General features: G+C 44.5%; 2 long non-coding RNA genes across 4 annotated transcripts in view; both read right to left on the reverse strand.

Moving 5' to 3' along the window:
* LOC134475660 (uncharacterized) overlaps positions 1-8,642 on the reverse strand; it is a 48,688-nt gene extending 40,046 nt beyond the window's left edge. For 2 of the 3 annotated variants that reach the window (XR_010046842.1, XR_010046840.1), the window contains exon 1: positions 149-824. This is a non-coding gene — a long non-coding RNA (uncharacterized LOC134475660). Of the gene's footprint in view, positions 1-148; positions 825-7,785; positions 7,958-8,385 lie in introns of those variants that run through there. The other variant, XR_010046841.1, reaches the window with a different exon arrangement.
* A 370-nt stretch (positions 8,643-9,012) lies between these two features.
* LOC134475661 (uncharacterized) lies at positions 9,013-25,840 on the reverse strand. The gene is made up of 2 exons (XR_010046843.1): positions 25,450-25,840; positions 9,013-11,664 (listed from the first exon to the last, which is right to left on the reverse strand). It is a non-coding gene; the product is annotated as an uncharacterized LOC134475661 (long non-coding RNA).
* Positions 25,841-26,776: the final 936 nt, after the last annotated feature.

The raw sequence follows: 26,776 nt of genomic DNA on the forward strand, positions 1-26,776 counted from the left end.
GGGCTGGCCTGCCAGCCAGCCGACCTCCTCCCCACAACCTCCCGCTCGTGCCCCGAAGTGCAGCCAACCCAGCAGACAAGGCAACAGAGGCGGGGAGGAGAGCCTCTGCTGCTGGTGGGCTGTAACATGGGGGTCCCTCGAGACTCACGCGGGTCCGGAGAAATGCGTGCCCCCTCCGTTGGGTTTGATCTTGCATCGATGCCCATGGCGCTTGTGAGACCGCACCCCGAGCCTACAGGACGCCTAGGTGGCATTCGACTTTGCGTGCAGATACCCAGGGCTACGTGGAGTATCTCTGAGTGCTCCCAGCGCTGTCAGTGGGTCCCGAGGCCCCGCCTCCCCTCCTCCGGAGGCAGATTGGTGTGAGGGCCGAGGGGGCCTGGCGGCTGGGCTGAGAGGTGGGGCGGCGTCTTTGTTGTCCTCACCCATCCTGAGCCCCTGCCGCTCCGGGTGGCGTGCCATGCCCGGTCATCTCCCCCACATTGCCGCTTGGCGGGGGAGGGGGGAGTTGGTTTGAACCCAATGTCCCTCTGGCTCTGTGACCTCCTGGGTAGCCCTGTCTCCGTCTACTGCTCATCTCCTTCTGCTCCCCAGTCCACCACCAGCTCTGTGGGGCGCGTTCCCCCTCTCCGGCTCTCTCTCTCTCTCTCCTCCTTCGCTCCCTCTGCCTTCCTACTCCCGCTCCTCCATCTCCTCCTCCGGCTCGCCTCCTTATCCCGCTCCCCTCGCTCTCCCCCCTCGCCCCCCATTTTTTGGGGGATGGAACAGGGTCTGAAGGACGAGGGAGGAAAGGGGGGGCGGGTTGCGTTGTCTTAGTCCTGCTGGTTGGTGGGTGGGCAGGTCGGGTGGGTGGTGTCGGTCTAGGTGTCTCGGTGTTCCGTGAGGTGTTCCGGGCCGGTGGCCGACAGGTGTTGGGGGCAGGTCGGGACTGCGGGCCAAGGTGCTGTCAACCTTGCGAGCAGGCGTCATCGGGTGTGCCATGACCCGCTCTCCCATGACCTCCTCGGCACTCCTGGCACTACTACCGCAAGGACAATAGCGATGGCTGTGACCTCGGGCCCCATCTGTCGTTCGTTTGTCCATACACCCTTGAGTGTTACCCCTCCCCCACCCCCCGCGTGGAGCCAGGCATGGAATGCGAGTGCCTAGTGGGCCACTTTTGGTAAGCAGAACTGGCAATGGGGGATGAACCCAACCCCAGGTTAAGGCGCCCGATGCCAACGCTCATCGGACCCCAGAAAAGGTGTTGGTTGATATAGACAGCAGGACGTTTCTGTGCTTTCCCCATCTTGGACCCCTCTCGCCTCGTTGTTTTGCTCTATAAAAGTCCCTAAAAAGACGAGAGCCTTTGGCAACCCAGTCAAGACCCCTTCTAACTCTCAGAAGCCCTCTTTCTCTCAATAAATATATACTGCTCCTCACCACTGTTGTTCCTAAAATTCATTCTTCAGTTTTAGAGAACACCAACTCATACCGGACATTTAATACGCTAAGAATTTCATTCCCCTACATCAATAGCATACAAAAATGTGCTCAGAAGAAAATTCAGAGAGCACCCAAAGGGGCATCTACTCAGATGCTCACAATATTGAAGCTACAAGAACATTTAGGATCAACCATCACAATGAACCAGAGAGACATCTTAACTTATATTTGCTAATAGACTTTATCTAAAATAACAAAAAGGTCTTTATTCTCTGCCCCTCTCTCTGCTTTATTACTTTGCACTGTGGTTTTATTACTCATTGGCATCTTACATTTCTTTGGGTTTATTTCATGCTCCATAATGTAAACTCCAGTGCCTATGACAGTGCCCAGCAAAGACAGATCCTCAAGAAATGTTTGCAGGACAGGAACACAAACACAAGTGTATAATGTAAGGGATTATAAGTGTTTGTATTTGTTTTGGGGAGAAGGTATTTTATTTTATTAAAAAAATTTTATAATGTTAGTTGTTGTATTATCATCTATTGATTCACAAATGCTTACTTGAGGGGTTTTTCACAAAACTGCTTGGTAGGCACTGTCCAGAAGGTATGTCTTCTAGAAGCTTTAGTTCCTACACATGCATGAGGGTGTGGCCTCGTGCACAATCCTTGTTGACTCCCCGGCAACTGTCCCTCTCCCGCCCTCCACATAGTGACTGTAAAGGCAGCCCTGTTAGTAAAAGGCTATCTCTCTTCTGCTGTAAGAAGGACAGAAATAAATGTGTAGGGAGCTGTGGCCAACTCCCCACAGTGCAGCAAATGCCCACAGAGTCCCAGATTATGCTTAGTCTGTGAGTGTTACTGCCTGATTATTTTTCAGTCAAGAATTTTTGAATGTACAGACTTTTCTAGAAACATTTGTTTAAAAAAACAATGTCTGAAAATGATCAATGTGGATAGAGCAATTCATGAACAGTTATCTTAAGTCTCAAGAAGATACTGTTTAACATTTAGAAATATACTTAACAAAGAGCAGATAAGAAAATATTCATAATATAGTAAACAAACACAGCAGGATTCAAAACTATACAGGGGCTGGGTTGAGCAGTGGCACTCTGCCAGTATGGCAGAGAGGCAGAAGCAGGAGACTCACCATGAGTTCAAGGCCAGCCTGAACTGCATAGCAAGAACTGGTCTCAACAAAACAAGACAAAACAACCTCCGAAAACAACAAACACTATCCAGAGAGGACATTAGTACATAACAGAGTGAGCTGGAAAAGCAGGTGTAGATACAGATGAACAATGGCAAAACCCACTTATTTATTGGGAAGTGCTAACACTGAAATTAAATCTGAATACTAAGGTTTTAGGTTAGGAAAAAAAACTCATACATTCATATCTTTTGTCTTAAAAGAAAAACAAGTAACATGCATTCTATAGCTTCACCATCATTGGTATACAGATACAGACCCTTGAGCTACCCGTGAATGTGCACTATGACTGTTCCTAGATTATGGGGTTATCAAGAAACAATAATTTTGTTCTCGGCATCTTTGTGCTTTTTCCAGGTTCTCTATAATGTGAGTTCCCATTTGATTATAAAATGCTGTATTTCCTTTACTATGTAAGACTCTGGGAAAGTTCTATCCGTCCATAACCAAATCACAAATGCCACAACCTTGGCTGAACTCTGGGCATTTCAGAGGGGAGAAGGCACAACATGCTGAACTCAGTGAGAGGGCAAGGCTCTGACACATGTCTGTAACTTGGGTGGACTGGGAAAGCATTCAAAGAAGCGGGGCTTTGCCTTGGACTATGTCTGAAGGAGACATAACTTGATGACTGTGTGTCCTACTAAGTCTTAATACCAGAACAACAAACCAATGCCATAACTACAAGAGGTGGAGGAGCAGTGGGCACTCACATGACCCAGGAGGGGAGGGAATTTGGTCATTTTTGTGGTCTCCAATATACTCTTGTCTAACCTGTGTTAAGACATGATTATGAGTGGTCTTGTTTTTTCTTCTTTCTTCTTCTTTTACTACTAATGTCTCTCTGAGGTAGAGTAATTGTCTAGAAGCATAACTATTTAGCATAATTGTCTAGAGTAATTGTCTAGGGCCCTGGGTTTGATCCTTATCACCTCAAGAAAGGAAGGAAACAAGGAAGGGAGGGAAGCGAGAAAGAAAATAGAAATATTAAAGAAAAAGTAGTATGATTAATGTTATTGTTATAGTGGGTTACAAACAATGCAAACCTAATGGGATTCTGTAGATTAAATAACTAACATAGTGTAATTTATACTTATAAACTCCTGTATGTACATCATGGAATAGGCAACACCTTTACCTTTACTGCTATTTATGCTAATCCTGTCTAAGTACAGAAGGATCAGTGTCTGTGGAGTCTGCAATAGAAACTGGATGCTACCTTCAGTTTACCAGGATAGTCAAAGATGAAGGAAATGAACACCCAAGTCTTAGAAAGGGACATGCATTAAAAGTTTAAAGACAACTTAAAAATATATAAAAATATTACTAGCCTCCTATGTTGCACTTGAAGAATCCATAAGGAACCAAGTTGATGTCTATCCCAAAATTACCAGTAACTTGGAAAAAATATAAAAATTGGAAAAAAATAGGTAACAGGAAAGTGGCACAATGTCCACAATTTAAGTGGTGTCATCAAACACAGCAAAACACAGAGAGAGAATGAAAATATGGCCTAATATTAACACTTTTGGGGGCTATGAGTTTATTTCAGCGACGTTAAGTGTCTGCTTGGCAAATGCAAGGTCGTGAGTTCAATCCCTGGTACAAAAGAAAAAAAAATTAAAACGTGGGACACCTGTGATACTGAAGTACATTTAGGAAGTCAACATCCACAGAACTCTTCCCTGCCTATACTGTCATGGGCCCTCCTGCACTCTGTAGCCCACTTGTCAAAATGGCCTTGACTGTAAGAGATCAGAACTTTGAAAGTACCTGTCAAATGAGTCTCAAAGAGAGGGAGCACCCATGTGGACATGAACATTATCTACTTTGAGACTGGCCTCGACAGGGAGGAAATTATAAATTCACCAGTGACTCATACTACAGCCATGGATTCCTCCTGAGACTTACACAGAGCTCCTGAGAAGGCTTATGCTCTGCATATAGTGCAGAGGTCATGGAAACAGGGCCCAGATGACATCAGCAAGAGCTCTCTCATGGGCACCCACAGGCAGGTGATGCAGTGTTCATCACCCAGGAATTCCATGCAGCAGACAGACTCCACGCTGCTCCCTCAACACTATTATTATTCTCTCAGAAGGCTATAGGTGCTTCACCAAGACAGTGAGAAGTACGTAGCAAAGGGGAGTGGAATTCCAAACTCACATCAGTCAGAATCTATTAAATTTATATTTAATTAGTCCATGCAGACAGTGTGCTATAGTATAAAAGAAAACAAAAGGAAACCCTACTTACCTTTCACTACCTCAGTCCCCATCCTCCAGTTCCTCCCCAAAGCCAGCTAATGTCTTCTATGTATACAGATGTTGACTACACACACTCAGTGTCATGGTTTATGTCTGTGTCCCCCAGGCCTCGTGAGTTTGAATTGTGCATTTGTTATTCGTTCATTGTCTGGTGCTTGGATTGATGGTGTCAGTGCTCCACCCACAAAGGGGTGGAGCCAGGATGTGATGTAATGGCAGGAAGAAGGTGTGTCTTGCTCTTTGCCTGTCCCTGTTTACTGTTTGCAGCTGCCATGAAGCCCAGCCATGCCTGCCTGCCTTGGAGTCAACTGAGTGTGGACTGAAATCTCCAAAAACTGTAAGAAATAAACCTTTCCTTTCCCAAATTTGGGCTTCAGGTATTTTATCTCAGCAACGAGTAAAAAGTAACTAAGACACTGGGTTAAGCACACACATGGTGGGGTGTGCATATAGCCCAGAGGTCAGGTGTACAGAACCTGGCAAGCATGCACCAGGCCCTGGGTTCAATTCCTGGCACTGAGAAAAAGGAAAATGAAAAGGACAAGGAAAAGAAAAAAGGGAAACAGGAAGAAAGGCATAAGCAGTGACTATATCCATTTTCCAATACTTTGCTTTGCCTCAAAATGAACAACATTCACTCATCCAACCATTAAAACTATCATTTACTGAGCACCCACTGAGTAGTAAGTATTGCTCGAGGAGCCCCTACAGGGTGATCAGAACAGACAAAATTCTTGCCCTGGAGGAGAAGGTATCTCAGTGGTCCATTTTGCATTCCTATATAAATAACATGTTGTTTCAATAGCTGCATATTCACTCCACTCTGAAGACAGATGGTCTCCAACTCTAGATGGCATCATTTATGATTTGCAACCCTACAGTGGTACAAAAGGTACATGCATTCAGTAGAAACTGTACTTACAGCTTTTCCCTAGACTACCAATATGGGGTAAGATACTGCGTCTCCTTCAAAGGTTGGTTGTAAACTACAATCCTAGTCAGTCAAGCGACTGCAAAGGAGAAAAAGGAATGTGCTACAGAGCTCTAGGTTGCTAAGGTAAGATCTCTGATAGGGCACGTGAAGCAGTGAATCTGTGTGTGTGTGTGTGTGTGTGTGTGTGTGTGTGTGTGTGCATGAGTGTGCATGGGTGCACAAGAAGGGTGCTGAGGATCAAAGCCAGAATCTCACAAAAGTGAGACACATTCTATCTCTCTCTAGGCTCTACCCCAAACCTCAAATGCACTCCTGATATAATATTTCCAACTCAAAATGGGTTTATTCAGATATAACACCTCTTGTAAACCCAGGAGCATCTGTGCATGCTACAGTTTAACCATCTCTTATTGATGAGCATTTGGTTGGTTTTCCACATAACAGATTCTTTTTTATAAATATGGGTCTTACAGCATCTTCTTTTTTTAAACAAACACTGTGGCTAAGCCCTGAACAGATGTTTAAAACATGTTATTCTACATCAACATTGTATTTTGGAAATGATTCACTGGATGACTTATTTTTGCATTTACCAACATCCATAAAACCACATCAGAGAAGACAGTCAATACAGACGTGCTTAACTAAGACTCCAGTTGATATTTGTAACAGTTTCGCAGATCATATTCTAGTTTCTAAGAATCTCATAGGAAAATAAGTAGCACAGTCAATTCATTTTCTTTACTTTGCAACTCTTAGGTGTTATGGCAATACTTCTGCCTAGTTTGCAAAAGTAGTTTTAAAATTCACCTTGAAGTTTCTCCAGCTTTAAAGTTAGTGATTGTTATACTAAAAGAAATGAGTTCTCATTAAACAAGACAGAATTCACTCAGTTCTTATATTTCAAGTGTAGATGTTTTAGGCCATGTGTGTATGCATGCATATGTTTATATGCACATACACACAGGTGTGAGTGTTCATACATGGAAGCAAGTATTTTATAGAATGTCTCTGAAAAACTGCAGCTGAAGGTGCCAGGCTGAGCCACCACTACACTAATCCAAGCTAAAAAATAAAAACATACCAAACACAGGAGCCTGATTTATAGACAGTAACCCTGTCTGCATACCATGCGTGCCAGATCCTATGGTGTTGTAAATTCTTCTTCTATGAAAGCAAACCAATTTAAAGATGTGAAGACTCAAGACTTTGAGACACATCAGTAGTTCACCATGGTCATTCAATCCTCAAGTAGCAGAGCTGAATGTAAACACAGTCTCAGCTTCTACAACTGTAATACTATGCTGTTGTTGACTTTAAAAGGACTCTAATATTGAGCATCAGCTTATAAATAATTTGCTACTCATTTTATGTCGATCACAGGACAGCATATCATGGAGGATGTATGTAAGCTAATTTATGGTTTCTGTAAATGCTATGTCTATGGTTCAACCCATGCATATTTAATTCTACACCTGGTGTCTAAAGCCATAGAGAGGTTTATACTGCCCACTTTCCCAAAGCAGGAGGGATGAGAAACAACATGATCCCTGGGATGATCCTTTCTAGATCCAAATCCCAGCACAATCAAGGGTAGCAGCAGACACTGAACTAATCTCACATCATTTCTCTTTATCTGCTGAGTGGGGCCTGATATTCATGTTGGCTGCATGTATTAAAGAATGATGTAGGGAAACACTGAAAACAGCATCCACCTTGTACTTGGGAGCACCATAACAAAATCACAACCACAAGGGTTTCAGGTCAGCACCTGGAGCTCAAACACCACATGCAGGAAAGGCCAATTACAAAGCTTCCTTGTAAGGAGAAAATTCAGAACCAAGTTCAGCTGAGGCACTCTGAAGCACCCACCTCCGCCTAGCCCAGCCCAGCCCAAACTGCCCCCACCCTGCTGGCAACCTCGGATGGGCATCTGCTCCTTACCTGCAGGTGCTAGGGCCAAGAGTCACAGCTCCTATGGTCAGGGAACCATGGAAACCAGTGCAGCCTCAGTGAATCAAACCTCTCAGCCTCAGAGGAAGCTGCCCATAAATGACCATGATCGAGTCCCCATGCGGGAGGGCAGAGGCAGCTGGCACACACAAGGCCGCTCTTCCTGCAGCAGATCAGCATCTCAGAGACGCGCAGGGTGAGCAGAGGGAGATCACCGGGTAACAAGGCTCCGCACAAAGGCATGACCTTGGCTTCAGACCCTCTCCATTTTCTCCAGCTGGAATGGGCTTTCTACAGTCAACACTATCCTTGGGGCTCAAACTACAGGCCCCTAGGGGGCGGGCTGAGCCCACGTCCCCGCGGCTGCACTGGCTTGTGAAGTGGGCACGGTAAGACTGGAAGCAGCGGGGAAAGGATCCCGGCTCCAGCACCCAGAGCTTCAGAGAAGCCAGGTGCAAGGGACCAGCCCGACAGAGCGCGGGAACAGACAGAGGGGCCTCGCTCTGCTCTGTCCCTCCTTCTTCCCTGCCCCTTCCCTTCCCTTCCTGATAGCAGCAGTCCCCGCTTCACCCACCTCCCTCTGACACTCACCAGCTAGGACCAAACCTGCAAAGCCTCACTTTCGCTCCCCAGGCGCCCCCAGCTCCAGACAGGCCTGGGCAAGGCAGCACAGGGCCCTAGGTGCACGCCCGCCAGCAGGCAGGGTGGGGTGGGCTGGCTGCAGAGTCCCCACCCAGCAGTGTCACGTGATCTTAACCCCGTGGGTCTGGGACACCTGATGCGCTGCAATTTGGAGCTGAACCTGGAGATGCCACTCACCAGGCTTGCTTTGCAGTAAGGCAGGGCCCAAACCGAGCCTCCACTCATTTAACCCTGAATAGTAATACTTCCGGGCCGCCTGCCATTTTACAGGTTTCCATGAACCAAAGTTTTCTTCTACAGGCTGTTTTGCTGGGAATTGACCGGTACTTAACCTGTCTGAGCCTTTTTCTGAGCTTTGAAAGGGAAACTGTTTACCCATTTTAGGACTGCATGAGACTGAAAGGCATCAAAGTTGAGGGCCAGGTTGAAACAAGCCCAAAGTCCTGTCTCTTGGTCTCCCAGAGCTATTAGATTTTGTGAACATTTAATGCCAACAAGATACCAAACTCCGTCGGTGAAGTTATTTTTGATAGAGTTATTTCCAAAAGATGAAAAATATTAACAAAAGATGAGAAATATAAAATAAAAAGCGGCCTTTATTCTGAGAACACGGAGAGAGATGACCGGCAACCCCACCGCTGGCGTCCAGTGATCTCTCCGGCGGACACGCGGTGTGGGGGCCTGTAAATAGCCTCGGTTTGGGGTGGAACCTAAGGCGGGCATTAGGGATACACAGGTAGCCCATTGGTCCTAGGTTTGGCGCCATATGTAAATTCCCAGGGGCGGGAAGATGGCATCACAGGTAACTTCCTAGGGGCAGGGCAAGATGGAGCTTCCTGCTTCCGGTTGTGGCTTTCCTGGCTACAGTGTCCTGTCTGGGCCAAAACCTTTCAATTTTTACTTGCTCATGGTAAGAATAAAACCAAACTGGACTTCCTAGGCCAACAAAAAGATTGCAGAAGCACCCCTTTTGTTCTGGTGTGGTTTTTTGAGACAGAGTATTGCCAAGTAGTGCAGGTTTGCCTTGAACTCACTTTATAGCCTAGCAATCCTTCTGCCTCAGCCTTCCAAGTGCTGCATTATAGGCTTCACCACTACAGCAGGCCACAGAAGCACCCTTTGAAGGCTACCTGTGGTCAGCTCTTCTTTTTGGTTCATATAGTTCAGTTCATTTTTGGGCGGTCATGGTACGATGCAGGGGGCACACATGGAGGATGATCCGGCTGTCTTGATGATTGGCCCAGTGTACTCACATCACCACATGCAGAGTGGATCACCTGTCTCTCAAGAGTGCAGCCAAATACCAGTCATTTGGCAGACTTCACATACTATTCAAGTGATACCTTTCTCCATGTGAATTAATGAAGTGGATGATGGCAAAGTCCAATGGACTCTGCAGCAGGTGTTCCTCAAGTGTGTAGCTAGAGGGGACCTTCACTCCTTCAAAAGCAGTCATCAAGCAAGGCTGTGGCATGAGGGGTTCTTAGAAGTAGGCTGGTACAACTTCCCTGGGGATCAGCCTTCCTCTGCGAAGGCAGAGAGCAGTGTGCAGGGTGGCAACTCTGCAAGAGTGAGGCAAAAAGACATTCTTTAGAGTGAAAGTGGCCTCTAATCCTGAGGAATTGCACCTGGTCATAGACTGTGGAGTGGAGAGAGTATAGCACTTGGCGCCTCTGCCTGCAGAGAGGTTCTCCTGGCTCAGTGGCAGAGGCTGAAAACTGCAGTTAAAGCCCTGAAGTGCCTGCCCTCTGAGCAACAGCCCTGCTCAGGAAAAGGATCCAGATGTGTCCCCATTTCTCATTGCCCCTCTCCCTGGCATTAGCATCTAAAGACACCAAGGTCATAAGCCTGTTGGGGGGTTGGAGATGTGGAGGGAGCAAAGGCAAGGGAAAAACCACTTGAGGAGGCTCTTAGAAATATGGTTTGGAAAAAGAGATACTTGAACCCACTCCCAGGAGCCTGCATTTAACATGGGTGAGAGGCCTGCCTGTTCTTTGATGCAGCCAGTTCCCTCCTCTGTCAAGCTCTGGGTGAGGCAGCCCTTCTTATCTGCACCAGGGGAGGTGCAGGTTTTCTTGGGGCCACTGGAGCTAAGAAAACTGGGTTGGTGGTGCTGTCCCTACCCTTCATCTACTCTTATTTCTGTCTGTTAAAATGGGGTTCCTGTGGCCCCAGCTGCTGCTTCTTGGGCCTTGATCTGCAGAATGATGTATTTGGGAAAGGGCTGCAAAAACTGAAACTTCCAGCTGCCTGTGGGGTGGTTTGGAAAATCAAATTCAGCACCCTCCTCTCTCAGGCCTTCCTACAGAAGAGGAACATGGTGAGATTACATTTCTTGGGAAGAGCAAGATCAGTTAAGGGTTGTGCTAACAAGCAAGTTTCCCTGCAAACAAGAAAGTTTAGATAAGAAGAAATCCTGTTTTCCTCAGCAGAGAATAGAAAAGTCTAGCAGTAATTAACAGCCTTTGTTAGCTTATTTTAGCACCACGTCTGTTATTTTTGGAGGGCAACAATGGTTAACATATCAATTAGGTAAGATTTTACAATTCTTTACAGAGGAGAGCATTGATTAACATATCAATTAGCTCACCCAGAAGGAAAAGGAAAACATATATACAGTAAGGCCACATTACAGGTTTTGGTATAATATACATATAACAAAGCTGTTTTTCCAGTGTACAACATTCCCCACTGATTTTAGTCAGTGAGTCAAATCATTGACTCATAAGCATCTGCTTATAACCTTGTGTGTGTCTTTAAAATCACAAGCTTTTAAGATCTTTGCAATAGTTTATCAACTTGTTTACAATACAAGGCCCAATAGGAGGATTAACAAAGGTCTTACTGCTGTCATTATTAAAACTGCTAACCAAAAGGAGAAAGAAAACCAACATTTACATTTACTCTGTTTTATCATACAAGTAACTATTTTTTAAAGTCAGACAGAGGTCTCCTCGGGTCTCTATAAAGGAGAACACAAGATTACCAGTTACATTTGGCAATCTTAAGCTTTAAAGAGTCCTTGGAAGAAATGACAGTTTACTTATCTGCAGGCTGATTGCCTTTGGAAGCCAGGGTCTGCTTGCAGTGGGAACAATGAATCCTGGCAGGCTTTCGGCTACTTTTACAGTTCATTGTGGCTCAAGAGATTCACGGTGATGTTGCTTGATGAGGACGGGTGTCTAGGTGTTCAGGCTCTCCAGCTCACAGTGGGCAGCAGTGAAATAACTGGTGGATGGAAGTCAGATCTAGCTGAAAAGTCTGTGGGGGACTTAATAAGATCTTGATTAGTTAAATCAGCTATAATTTTAGAAATCTTAAGGATAAGAGGAAGATGTCTCTCATGCAAAGCCTCATAAGAGGAAATACCTGTAACATAGGGGGTACATTGCACATGAAAAAGGGCAGAGGGAAAGAGACCCACCCAGTTCTTGCCAGTTTTCAAAGCCATTAGTAATTACTGTCTTTAAAATCTGACTTATCTTTTTTACTTGTCCTGAACTCTGAGGCTGGTAAGCACAATGGAGTTTCCAATTGATCTGCAAAGCTTAGGTTAATTTGAGTTACTAGGCTATAAAAGCCAGGCTATTGTGGGACCCCACATATAAAAGAGAGGCCAAATTGTGGAAACTGTTATCAGAGCTGACTCAGACTTAGTAAGAAAAGCTTTTACCCATCCAGTAAAAATATCAACCATTATAAGTAAATACTTATATCTTTGAGGTCCAGGCTTTTTTATTTCTGTAAAGTCTATCTCCCAGTGTTTTTTAGGCATAGTCCCACGATAATGAGTGGTTTGTATTTGTTGTCTTTTTTGGGGGGGTTCACCACTTGGCACTGAGGCGTCTGAGGCTCACAGACTGGGCTAGTTGGATATTAGCCCCCAGGGATCACTCAGAAGTTGAGCTATCAGATGCAAGTCTTTTTAAGTGTAAATAGGCTCTGACAAAGAAAGTAGGTGGGATCAGCAGTAATGTCAAGCTTATCTCAATCCCCACTGATTTTGCAGCTGAATGGCTGTCTTTTGGGTGGTGGTATCTGTCAAATTATTTCCCCATATAACAAGATCATCTTATGCCCAATGGGCTATATAGTGGATAATAGCCACTCTCCTTGGCATCTAGATGACAGCCAACAAGTTCAAATTTGGGGAACATTTTTAATCTTTTGACCCCAAAAGTCAGTAAGCACCATTCTTGATAAATGGCTCCATGAACATGTGCAGTAGCAAAAGCATATCTTCTGTCAGTATAGATAATGCTTTGGTCAAAGCAATGAGCTCAGCCTTTTGGGCTGAGGTGCCAGGCTCTAACTGCTTAACCCAGAGCACCTCTTTTTTGGTGGTCACTGCTGCTTCAGCCACTCATTTGCCATCCTGGATGAAACTACTCCCATCAGTGAAGTAGTTATCAGCATTTCCCAAAGGCTGGTCAGTAAAATCAGCCTGTAGATTTTGCTGCATTTGAAGGAGATCAGCACACTCATGGAGAGGTGCACTTTAAACTTTAGGGTCATTGTCAAGCAGCAAAGAAGCTGGATTCAAAGCTGTCAGAAGTAATGCCTGAAAATGTATGACTCAAGCTGGGCAGCCATCAGTCCAGCAGAGCCTTGATGAGAGTTTCTAGTGAATAAGAGGAAACAACTAAGAGTTTTGTCCAAAAGTCAATTTTTAAGCCTCCTTTACCAGGAGGGCCATTGAGGAAATCACCACAGACAGGGTGGCCATCTGGTTGCCACAGAATCAAGTCTCTTGGAAAGATAGGCAACAGGCCTCTGCCAGGGTCCCAAACTTCGGATTCTGTGGCTCCTAGAAATTTTCACATTTGCTTTTAGTCACAGGGACTGGAATCAATTGGATGGCTCGCAACAACCAGTGTAGTCTTTCTGCCCAACAGAAACCTCTTAAGCCTGGTCTTTAAGGTCTTCTCGGTTGTCAAATATCTTTTAAGTAACCTCTAATAACTGACTGAAGGGCTTTTTAAAAAAAATCTCTCAAACTTTTGCAATTTTTATCTAACACTGGGGCCAACAGAGTTACAAAGAGAACAGCTGGCCATACTGGGAAGTCTCTTTACCTCAGGTTATGCAGTTGGGGTGGCAAGAGGAAAATATGATTCTGGCATTCCAGATCAGAGAGCAGGCTTTATCTGGATGGCACACTGCTTTTTGTTCCAGGGTGCTGTGGCAGGCCACTACATATTTAACAAAGAGGGCTTTTTTATAGGTAACAAAATTGTGCGGTAAAATCTCCCAGATGTCTACAGTACATGTAAGTGACAGGTTTTGGCCCAGACAGGACACTGTAGCCAGGAAAGCCACAACCGGAAGCAGGAAGCCCCATCTTGCCCTGCCCCTAGGAAGTTACCTGTGATGCCATCTTCCCGCCCCTGGGAATTTACATATGGTGCCAAACCTAGGACCAATGGGCTACCTGTGTATCCCTAATGCCCGCCTTAGGTTCCACCCCAAACCAAGGCTATTTACAGGCCCCCACGCCACGTGTCCGCCGGAGAGATCGCCGGACGCCAGCAGTGGGGTTGCCGGTCATCTCTCTCCGTGTTCTCAGAATAAAGGCCGCTTTTATTTTATATTTCTCATCTTTTGTTAATATTTTTCATCTTTTGGAAATAACTCTATCATTTGGTGCCGTGACTCGATCGGCAGGCAACTGACTCTTGGGCCACATACCCAAAGTCTTCTAGCCGATAACCAGATAACATCCTGGATTAATCCGGAGCTTTTTCCTCTCCCGAGATGTTCTTGTCGCCAGCCGCCTGCACTCCGCATCGGCCAGACTGATTTCAGGTGAGCACTCCCCGGGGAACTTTTCGCACTGGGCAGCCCCAGTGGAATGTTCTCCCTGTCTGCGTGGGTCTGTGCATTTTCACGTCCTTAGGACCGCCCAGGGCAGGGTTCTTTCTGGGCAAACCTGTGTCCACAAAATCTCTCACGTTCTTTGGGTTCGGATAGCCCAAAGCAGAGATTTTTGGGACCGCCCACACTGAAAGAATGCCTCACTTCCCTTAAAGCCTTGCGCTTTCATGGGCAAAACTGTTACTGACCCCACGTAGACTCCATTCGTAAATCTCTCAGTGACGACTGGAGTTTATGGTTTGGAACCGTAGTCGCCACATGGTACCACAAATAAGTGACGACTTGTTCTGGACCTCCGGTTTTTTTCTTGCCCGAATCAGTCATGGGGAACATATTTTCTAACTCCCAAAAGACGCCTTTACAATGCCTAATTTCCAATTTACGTACTCTAAAAATTAAAGGTACCCTAAAAACTAAACAACTAACTTTTTACTGCCAGGAGGTCTGACCAACCTACCCGCTTATCGGCAAGCCTTGGCCTCAGCAAGGAACATTTGACCCCTGCATTCTCAGGAACTTGTATGATTTTTGTCAAGCTGGCAACAAGTTATTAGAACTCCCTTATGTCCAAGCCTTTCTTATTCTGAGAACACGCCCAACTCTCATTAAGTCTTGTGCTCCCACTGAGATACTTTTAGCTAACTCTACCGCGCTGCAAACTTTTCTGTCCTGCCCTCCGTTGTTTTCCCGGCCACCGCCTGCCTACCACCAAACTTGTTCCCTGCCGTTACCTCCCGCCGGACCGCGCTCTCCTCCCCCTATGCCTGATTCTCCCAGCAGCTCTAATCCCTCTCCATCGCAGATACCTCCCGCTGTGCGATCGTCTCCCTCTCTGCCTTCCAGGACCCATAACTCTCCCAGCAGCTTTAATCCCTCTGTTAGCGCTTCCTCGCAGTCTCCGACTTCCTCTCCTGAGAATTCTGTATCCCCTACAGCATTCTCACCGCCCGCCCACCATACTAGGTCTCGGTCGCTATGTCCTTCCAGCAGGTCACGTGATTGTTCCAGCTTGCGCGGGGAACAGTCGCCATGTTGCAACCCTCTGCCACGTGGCATGGCGCCGCCATGTTCAGGAGGGCAACATGGCGACAGGGTGCCGCCATGTTTCTGGCCACGTGACAGGGCACCGCCATGTTCCCAGGCGCCGCCATGTTTTGGGTCACGTGACAGGGCGCCACCATGTTTCCAGGGCCCTCACTGTCAACAGGCGTCTCCTTGTGGCTCCTCTTGTGAACTACAACATCCGCCCTGTTGCAGTGCACATGATGCTTCATTTTTCTGCCGACAGCAGTCCTCTCACTGCAAGGCACACAGTGAGACGCCATCTGCTCATGTTTCCCAGGGTGACCGGCAGCAGCTCTGTAGCCGTTCTACAGATGATTGCTCACATGCACCTACCGGAAGGATGGCTGCTCAGTGGCCCTCTGCTCCGGAATCTCCTCAGGCTCTGCTACCGCTTCGGGAGCCAGCTGGCCCCAAGGAGCTTGTTAACATCCATGTGCCTTTTTCCCTTTCTGATCTATCCCAGACTGTCCATAAATTAGATAGCTTTTCTGTTGACCCACAGAATTATATCAGGCAATTTAAATTCATTACTAATTGTTATGATTTACATTTTAAGGATGTTTATAGGATTCTAAATACCGCTCTCAGCTCACAAGAACGGAATCAGCTGTGGCAAGCAGCTCAAAAAGAAGCTGATCACAGACAGGTAAACACCGCTGATAATGACTCTAGGCCTATAGCTGTGCCAGAGCAGGTCAAGCATACTAACTATAACAAACTTTTAAAACAGGTCCAGGAAGCTAATCAAAACCCAGCTGTGTTCCTAAATTGGCTTTCTAATCCTCGCGCCCTGCAAGCAGTTCCTGCTTTGCGCACTACCTTGGGCCGCCTCCCAGCCCCTCCCCCATGCGCCGTCCCAGCCCCTCCCTCCCCCATGCGCCGTCATCGCCGCTGCCACCTTACACATTTCCGGGGGCAGTCTGAGCCCGCTCCTGCGCGCTACATCACAGCGCTTGCCCCACCCACTGGGCGTGCTCTGCCAGAGCCCCGCAAAACAGCAGCTCAGCGGCTCTGCTCAGGCATGCTTTTTTTTACAATTTGGCTCCACTCAAAAGATGCTTTTTATTACAATTCTCAAACCATTTAATCAAGGTTATTGGCCACCTGATAATTTTACCAGCCTTGTTTATCAATCAAAGCCTTCACCAATTTCCTGTTTAACAACTAAGGTTATAAATTCCTTTTTGCTGGGAACCACTAGCTCTATTTCAAGACAAGGGTTTTCTTCAAAGTTTTATTTTATTTGTCTTGGTTCATACTACTGCAAATAACAACTTTAAAAGTAAATGTGTTCAGAATTTGACAGTATTAGATCAGTTTTGATTTATTCATAAGATTGCTAAACCTTTACTGCAAAACGTTTCCATTAAAGCCTTGTTTGGCAGACTAAAGCTTTGTTAATTCTACATGTCACCCTATTAAAAAAAGCGATATGCCATCCAGATAAAGCCTGCTCTCTAATCTAAAATGCCAATATTAAATTCCTACATACTTACTTAATTCTACTGTAGTCCAAATCCCAAACAAAAAGGCAAAACTTGACCTTCAAACCTTATAGAGATCTTAATAATAGAGATCTTAATAATAGAGATCTTAATATGGTTTTTCATATTTTAACACTTGTGATACTTGGAGCTCTGATACAGGTAAACCTACACAAGGTGGAGCTGCCTGCCCCCTCCATGGACCACGCTCAAATGCAGCAGAAGACACTGGGCAACAAAATGCCCCATCCTGGCATTCTTTGAGACCTTACTCCAGGGCTACTGGACTGTCCTAGCCACCAGAGAGTGGGTAAGTCATCCTAAGTAATAGCCCTCACAGGAAATGTCAAAACTGCCAGATTCATCACCGACAGAAAATTGCTGCTGAAGACTGAGAAGACTCAGGGCCAACAGCCCCCTTTGTGAGTGTCTGTCTCGGATTCCAGGTCGCACTACAGTCTCAGGTAAGACATTCTCTATATTTGCGGACATAGAGGCCATATATACAGAGTTCTTCCTGAGTTTTCAGGCTGCTATATTAAGTCCTCAGTCTCTATGATGGGGTATTGATGGTCAACCTACGCCATTTACAAACAGGGCCTATTTTGTGCAGGTCCCAGTCCTAAATCTTAAAATGCCTTTTATACAGGCTAACTTAGACACACTGAGGCCTCAACAGCTTCCACCTGTTGTCACTGGTGGACCCTTCCTCAGTGATATAGACCACCCCCTTCCTTTCTTGTTCACCAATTTGTCAGACAACCCTGGTCAAGACTCACAGATGCATTTTTGTCTTCTCACTTGGTTTATATTTTTTCAGGATACATAAAAGCCTTTCTCATACTTGCTAAAGTTCTGTTACAGCAAATCATTCCAAGGACTACAACCAGGTTACAGCGACCCATGCCTAAATCAAAGTTGCTAGACTCCCATTCTGGTTTCACATCACTCAGGCTAAGAGGTGCCCTCCCAGCCCTAAATCTGATCATTCTGAGTGGTCATCTCATCTTCTGTCGCCTACCCGTCTCCGTCTCACAAAGGCCTCACAGCCACAGTTAACAGGCTAAGTCATGTTTTGTTATCCACTTTGGTTCCTAATTTCTTACATTCTATTAATGATCATTTTTACAGCAGGATTCTTTAACAGTATTGCCTACAGACTCTAACGTCATACATACCAGAGACAAGCCTTACCAACCTACCGTCTTAACTTTTATGCTTTCAGATGGGGGAGTAATCACCTCTTGTAACTCCACTCCTCCTAACCCCACGTTTAATTTTCAGAATTCTGCCTCACCGTGGAAATGTTTCTACCTCAACATGGTCCTGATAGAATGATATGTCTAAATCAAAGGCACCTTTCCCTCTACCTCACCTGGGTCCTTAAATATGGCAGTGCCATGTCTCCTCATAACATCTTGTCTCTTTGTTTTTCCAGTCTGACATACGTGCATTCACCAGTGAAGTTGTCCTGGCCAAAACACCTGGCACCAGCGTCTACCTGGGCATCAACCTTCCTCCCGTCGACTCCCCTAGGCTCCAGTACAGCGCCCTTTGCCAGCAGGAAGTAGTTAAAGAGATAAATCTTCGCCCCTTTTCATAAGAATAATCATAAGACGGGATATGAAAGGTTTTGGTCCAGACAGGACACTGTAGCCAGGAAAGCCACAACCGGAAGCAGGAAGCCCCATCTTGCCCGGCCCCTAGGAAGTTACCTGTGACGCCATCTTCCCGCCCCTGGGAATTTACATATGGCACCAAACCTAGGACCAATGGGCTACCTGTGTATCCTTAATGCCCGCCTTAGGTTCCACCCCAAACCGAGGCTATTTACAGGCCCCCACACCACGTGTCCGCCGGAGAGATCGCCGGATGCCAGCGGTGGGGTTGCCGGTCATCTCTCTCCGTGTTCTCAGAATAAAGGCTGCTTTTTATTTTATATTTCTCATCTTTTGTTAATATTTTTCATCTTTTGGAAATAACTCTATCAGTAAGAACTTATATTTATCTCTAAAATTACTCACATTAGGCACAATAGTTATTTTTTTTAAATGTAGATTGGCTTTTTTTTTGTCTTTACAATCTACAACATTCCTGGAAATTTCTCTCCCCCAGACTCACAGTATTGCAAATTATTCTGTTGGGCTCCTTGCTCTCAATTTGTAATACAAAGCTGCTTAAGAGCCCCCAACAATAGCCATGTCACGGAAAGCATTTTTTAATATTTTTATTTTAAGATAAAACCACCTCTTTTTAAACTTATAAACAGTCAATCACTTTTTTTTTTTTGCTTTTTAGACAACATTAAAACCTTTAACAAAATCTTTGCAGTGACCTTTTTAACTGGCTCAATTACAGTATGAGCTGGCTTTTACTGTGACAGCTCAGACCCTGGAATAAAACCCAAGAAAGCAAGAAATTAAAATTTGGGGAGCAAAGGCTTTATTTTAGGCCAGGCCTGGCATCACAGTCTCCAGGAGCCAATTTGGAGACTGCACACCTTACAGCTAGAAAGGTTGGGTTTTAAAGCTGAAAACCACAGGAATGTTGTAATCGCTGACACAGTTAGGTAGCATCTGGGATTTATAGAACTTCCTGTAATTTCCTTGAAGTTAAGCATTTCTTAAAGAACAGCACATTTTATTACAGATAGCCAGATGAGAGGTAGGGGAGGAGGTTACAGGAAACTGATACCTAAGGCTTTTACAGCTTTCTCAGGAAACTGAAACTTAACCTAGAAAGATAAGAAGGGAAGGGGATTTACAAGGAACTGAAACTTAAGTCTTTACCGGAGATGGAATTTTAATCTCTATTGAAATGATGCAAACAGAACAGGAAAAGGGCACAAGGGTTAAAACTAGGCTATACCATTCCCCTCTGATGTTGTGACTGAGGTGAAATCTTTGACCTAATTTTTAAGGATTTTGAGGTATGGGCTCATAGGCGTATTGGCAGAACATCATCACCTTTATGCCTTGCATTTGTTGTCTGACATATGTAGTTATTTTATTGAGTATACAAGGACCTACTGTGACCAGGAACCATACCCCTAACAATGGTCCAAGCTAGGGAAGGGAAAGAGGTAGACCAGGATTTCATTCTAGACACTCCATAAAGGGGTTTCAAATAGCTCTCTCTTCCTTTTAACTAGGTCTTCTTGTAGTCTCTTGATTTTATCCCCTTCTGTTTTGGAGAACTACTTCAGCCAACGAGTCTATTTGGTCTTGAATGACTTGAATGGTACTAGGTAATGCCTGCACATCACTAACGATCTGGTTGGAAAATTGGACAGAAACCCCTACTCCTGCTGCCCCCATACATAAGGCTCCTGATATTCCTAGGTCTACCAATAAAGGAATAAATTGAACTGTCCTCTTTGAGCAGTCTATAATGTAATCTAAACTAGGAATGGGGGCAGGCTCATCCCTGGGTAGGATCTCTATATCAGGCAATAGGACCACTGTTACACATAACCCTGTCCAGTTAGTTGGGAGGAAAGTATAGGCCCTATTTCCTCCACAAATAAATACTTGCCCTTTGGCTGGATAAAGTGAGGTAGTCTGGTTTAATATGGAACTACAATTCGTAAATGCAAGGAACCCCACGTCAATGTCAGAGGTATCATTATGAAAACCTCCTTGGAGACAGAGAGAGTCCTTGAAGCCTACTGGCTGTACTCTAAAGGGGTGACCAACACTACAATTTAATCTTTTTCCTCCAGCATAGTCAGAGAAACATTGGTGGGGATCCCAAGGAGCATGGGGGAGCCCTGTGCCCTGCATCAGCCAAAATTGGGCTGGAAGCATTTAAGGCTTTATGAGTGGCCTCTAGAATATCAGAAGTTTGAGCATCCAGATCAACTCCCCATGATTTAGGCCCCATCAAGAGGTGGTAATGTATCTGGGGAAACATTATTTTTATTAGCAGCTTGACTTGTTCTTCAACCATGAGTTCTCTGATCTTATCTTGCAGGCCACCCCCATCAGAAACATGTATAGGGGCCACCCTATTCCAGCACACTGATTTACCAACCATGTCAAGACATGAGGCTTGGGCATACTTTGTACTTCCTATTACTATTGGATAGGTGGACCAATCATCTTTAACACTTCCAGCCCGTGTCCTCATAAGCTCAGCAGTCAAGTAAGTTTTGCTATCTATGCCTATACATTTTTTTATAGAGTCATAGCAGGAGGAATGCATTTCTGAATACTAAGAACAATTCTGAGGGCATGGCCCTGGCTGGCTGCCTTTGTTAGGTATCATGTGGGGCTTTAACATACACATCCACATTTTAGTCAAACCCCTGTAACTGAGGGTGTAGCAACAAGGAATGTTAATTTGTCCCCACAATCTGTCCGAAAACTGTATGTATACAATTTATCTTTTGTGTGGGAAGGATCTCAATCCTTGTTTCCTATTTTATGTATAATTCCCCCCCCCCAGCTGGTGTCTTTACCTTTAGCAATATAGCCCCCTCCACAATCACAGGGGCTCCCATACAAAGACCTTAACAATTGTTCTTTGCTTACAGGGGGACCAAAGCCACTGTGCAAGGTCAGCATCAATATTATTAAAATCAAAGCAAGCAAGCTAAAACAGTTCATGACTGGTGCAATCTATGTTTTAGTCAATTTTAACTTTAAGGGTTACCAGCCTGCTGTACAGTCCATTGAGAACACTCCTCACTGTCTGTTGTTTTCAGTGGTTTGACGTTAATATGGTGAATCCACACAGTCTTTCCTGCTACCTTGATGGCGTGAGGGTGCTGAGCACCACGGTGAAAGTTCCTTCCCAGTGGGGTTCAAGGGAGTCGCGGTGGTGGTGTCGCACCAACACTGGAGTTCCCAGCTCGATCGGTGCCTTGAGAGGCATCTCTGAAGGTAGATCCAGGTGTTTTTGTCTAAACAGCTGGTGGATTGGAGTCAAAATGGGTTGGAGAGTCTGTAGGCACTCAGTGAGATCTTGATTAGTTATATCAGCTAGTTTATCTTCTGAGAATCTTGGAACCAGTGGTGGGGTCCTCCCAAACATGGCTTCAAAGGGGGAAATTCCAGAAACATATGGGTATATCTAGCTCTTAAAAGTGCAAAGGGAAGAAGGCTCACCCAATTATTGCCAGTTTCCAAGGACAATTTAGCTAAAGTATCCTTAATAGTCTGGTTCATGTGCTTTACTTGCCCTGAATTTTGTGGCTGATAGGCACAGTGGAGTTTTCCAATTAATCGTTAATGCCTGGGATAACTTTTGGGTGACTTGGGCTATGTAAGCTGGGCCATTATCGGACCCCATTGATAGTGGGAGGCCAAATCGAGGTATGGTCTCATGCAATAGCTTTACAACTACCACTAAGGCTGACTCAGATTTAGTAGGGAAAGCCTCTACCCAGCCAGTGAAGGTGTCTACTAATACCAAGAGACAGCGGTGCCCCTGTAAACCAGGCTTTACAATGTCTGTGAAGTCTACTTCCCAATGTTTTCCTGGAACAATTCCTTGATATTGGGTGGTCTCCAGCATAGAGCTCTTGGCTGAGTTGACTAACAAGCACTGTGGGCATCTGGAGCTCAAAGACGTAGTCAGTTTGGAGAGTTTTGGAATAAAAAGCCAAGTTCTGAACAATTCTGCAAGTTTAGTTCTCTCTAAATGGGTAGTCTGGTGAGCCCGGTATAACAACTCCCATCCTAGTGCCTCTGGCAACAGTACTCATTAACAGGTAACTGGTATCAGCCCCCTGAGGTGGGGGACTTTGCTCCAAGTTGAGATGCTAACTGTAGGTCCTTCTCTACGTAGACTGGTTCTGATAAAGTGGGAGGAACCAACATCAGAACAGTTACCTCCTTGGTTGGCCCCTCTGGTGTAGTGGCTATTTTTTTGAGCAGCCTGATCTGCCAAATTGTTTCCTAGGGTGAATAACAGCAACTTGCTGAGGCAGCCAGACTGCTGCCAGCAAGTCTAGGATCTGTGGAGCATTTTTTAATGTTAGTCCTGGCAAGGTTAAGAGACCTCACTCCTGATAGATGGCTCCATGTACATGTACAGTAGCAAAAGCATATCTACTGTCAGTATAGATGTTTACCCACTTTTCCATGGCTAGTTTTAATGCCTCAGTCAAAGCAATGAGCTCTGCCTTTTGGGCAGAGGCGCCAGGCTCTAACCACTTAACCCAGAGTACCTCCTTTTCAGTGGTCATTGCTGTCCCGGCCACTCGTTTGCCGTTCTGGATGAAGCTGCTTTCATCGGTGAAATAGTTGTTGGCATTTCCTAAAGGCTGGTTGGTAAGATCAGCCTGTAGATTCTGCTGCAGGTCGAGGATGTCAGCACACTCATGGAGCGGTGTCCATTGTTCCTCCAGGTCATCATCAAGCATAAGGGTGGCTGGATTTAAAGCTGAAGAAGTCTTGAAAACTGACTCTGGGTCTAGAAGCAGGGCCTGATAGTGTAAAATTCTAGCGTTCAAGAGCTTTGATAAGGGAGGGATTTTGATAAGAGTCTCTGAACTGTGGGAGATCACCACAGAAATCTTCTGTCCATAAGTAAGTTTTTAGCCTCTTTAAGTAAAATTGCCACAGAAGCTAGGATTCTCAAGCAGGGGGGCCATCCTGCTGTCACTGGATCAAGTCTTTTGGAGAGGTAGGCTATAGGCCTCTTTCAAGGGCCAATGTTCTGGGTTAGGACTCCTTTGGCAATGCCCTTGAGTTTATCTATGAACAAGTTGAACGGCTTGGTAATGTCAGGGAGTCCCAGTGCTGTGGCCTCTGTCAAGGCCCACTTGAGCTGCTGCAAGGTCCGTTCACATTTATTAGTCCAGTTCAGTGAGTTTTGAGTTTCTCCATTACAGGAGTCATATCTATATGAGGTGAGCTTTTCAATAAAATTTAGGCTACAGTATCCAACTGCCCCCAGAAACTCTTGTCTGTTTTTTAAAATTTTTTTCTCATAGAGCTAACACCTTGATTATCTTTTTGTTAGTAGTTTCTTGTAAATTCTCTCAGTTCTCAAAGACCTTTGTGCTATCTCTATTAACTGACTGAGGGGCATTTTCTCAAATCTCTCAAACCTTTGCAATTTTTATCTAACATGTGGGGCCAACTGAGTTGCAAAGAGAACAACTGGCAATACTCAGGAAACCTCCTTACCTCTGGATATGCAATCAGGGTGAGACAAAAGGCAAACATGGTTTTGGCATTCTGGATCAGAGAGCAGGCTTCATTTGGATGGCACACTGCTTTTTGTCCCAGGGTGCCGCGTGGCAGGCCATCATTTTACTGAAATTACATTCTTAACAAAAAAGGGCTTTTTTATAGGTAACAAAATTGTGCCGCATAATCTCCCAGATGTTTACAGCACATGCAAGAACTTGTATCTTATCTCTATAATCACCTATAATCTCATTTTAATGGAAACATTTTGCAGCAAAAGTTTACCAATCTTATAAATAAATCTACCAAAACTGATCTAATATTGTCAAATTCTGAACACATTTACTTCTTGTCAAACTTGTTATTTGCAGTACTATAAACCAAGACAAATAAAATTCACATCCTTTTGAGCTTTTTACAACTTACAATATACCCCCAAGTTGAGCTTTTTATCTTCTTCCACATTCTGGCACAGCCAGACATTTTTACTTGAAGACAAAACCACTTTCTTTGTCCCTCTTTTTCTTACTATTTCCAGTCAATTACCTTTCCTCTCGCTTCTCATACAACATTAAAACTCTCAACAAAACACTTGAAGTCACCTTTTAGTAATCTAAAACATATTTAATTATTTTGTGTCTTTTTACCACATAAAAATGCTGTATTTAAAAAAAAAAACTGAAACCTTTTAACTGGCTCAAATATAATATGACCTGGTGTTTACTTGGTAAAGTTGATATGATTCTTAAAAACTATAAATATACATATATATGTGCACATATGTTTACATTTTTACCAGAAAGAAAAATACTCTTTTTTAAAAGGCATGCCAAGGTTGCAAGTAATCAACTGAGGACTAAAACATTAAACAAGGCACCACAACATTAAAGACACAAACAAAAGTTGCTTCGTGCACAGTTTGGTGAGCTAAAGGAAATAATTTTCTATTATGAATCTTGAGTTTAATAAGCCTTATGGATCCTGCAACAGAAATGGGTAGCAAGCCCCTAAGTTAGTAACAAATTCAAACAGGCAGACAGTTCTAAAGTACAAAAACACTGAACATAAATATCTGAATCTCTTTGTGTTTTTTGGGCTCGTAGAAGGGGTTCCTAGGAGAGAATGTTCTGTTAGATTTGGGGTAACCAGAAGGAGAACAATTAGAACAAATGGACACACAAACAGACATACAAGACAAGACAAGCTGCAGCAAAATTGCCTTTGCTCAAAAATTGGTCAAATTTTTGGGATCTGGAGGAGTTAACAAATCAACCAAAGGAGCAGTTCCCCACCCAGTGCAGAGTCAGAAATGGATGAAGTTCGTCCCAAAAACTATCCCAAAAAACCAATTGACTCTGTCCTCGGGAGGTCCCCACTTCCCAAATTGAGGGTGTCTTCTCCCCAAGAGTACAAACTGACCGCAGCCCAAACAAACCCTCCAGAGTACTTACTTTTAAATGTTCAGAAATAAGTCTGGGGTCTTGCTCCCACCCCGGATGAGCCCCCAAATGTGACAGCTCAGACCCTGGAATAAAACCCAAGAAAGCAAGAAATTAAAATTTGGGGAGCAAAGGCTTTATTTTAGGCCAGGCCTGGCATCACAGTCTCCAGGAGCCAATTTGGAGACTGCACACCTTACAGCTAGAAAGGTTGGGTTTTAAAGCTGAAAACCACAGGAATGTTGTAATCGCTGACACAGTTAGGTAGCATCTGGGATTTATAGAACTTCCTGTAATTTCCTTGAAGTTAAGCATTTCTTAAAGAACAGCACATTTTATTACAGATAGCCAGATGAGAGGTAGGGGAGGAGGTTACAGGAAACTGATACCTAAGGCTTTTACAGCTTTCTCAGGAAACTGAAACTTAACCTAGAAAGATAAGAAGGGAAGGGGATTTATAAGGAACTGAAACTTAAGTCTTTACCAGAGATGGAATTTTAATCTCTATTCAAATGGCACATACAGAACAGGAAAGGGGTGCAAGTGTTAAAACTAGGCTATAACATTTACTTGGTAAAGTTAATATGATTTTTAAAAACCATATATATATATATATATGGTAAATATATATATGGTAAAATCATATTAACTTGGTAAAGTTAATATGATTTTTAAAAACCATATATATATATATGTGCACTTATGTTCACATTTTAACTAGAAAGAAAAATTTTTAAAAGGCATGCCGAGGTTGCAAGTAACCAATTGAGGACTAAAACATTAAACAAGGTGCCACAACATTAAAGACACAAACAAAGTTTGTTTCAAATAGGCAGACAATTCCAAAGTACAAAAACATTGAACATCAATACACATGGGCAAAAGACCCAAAGTTACAGATGGACCAAAGGGCCCATACCAACAGGCCGGAGCCCCAAACAAGCTGAAGCTACACATTACAAATGGGCGATAGCCCCTGGAGTCCAGTGCAGAAGGAGCCCTAGCTCATCTGCATGATTACAAATGGGCAAAAAAGCCCCCACATGGGCCAAAGCCCAAACAAAGTTATGAATGGGCCCAAAAGCCCTAGAATACGAAAGGGGAAAAAGGTCCTGAGAAGTTGTCTCACTTTATCTGCAGTTAAAAATGTGTGCACTCAGATTATGAACAGGAAAAAAAAAAAACCCAGATACTTACAGATGTTAGACAAAAAACAAGTCCCTTGGTTCCCAGGAATTGGGGACCTCCCGAAGGGGGCAGAGTGTGGATGTCGCCATGGTGGAGTCAAGGTGAATTTGGTTGCAGTCTGCTTCAGGTCCAGATCAAATTGGAAGGTGAG

This window comes from Cavia porcellus, unplaced genomic scaffold (genome assembly GCF_034190915.1).
Source record: "Cavia porcellus strain 051 isolate PalLab524CR breed Dunkin Hartley unplaced genomic scaffold, mCavPor4.1 scaffold_4, whole genome shotgun sequence".
NCBI lineage: Eukaryota > Metazoa > Chordata > Mammalia > Rodentia > Caviidae > Cavia > Cavia porcellus.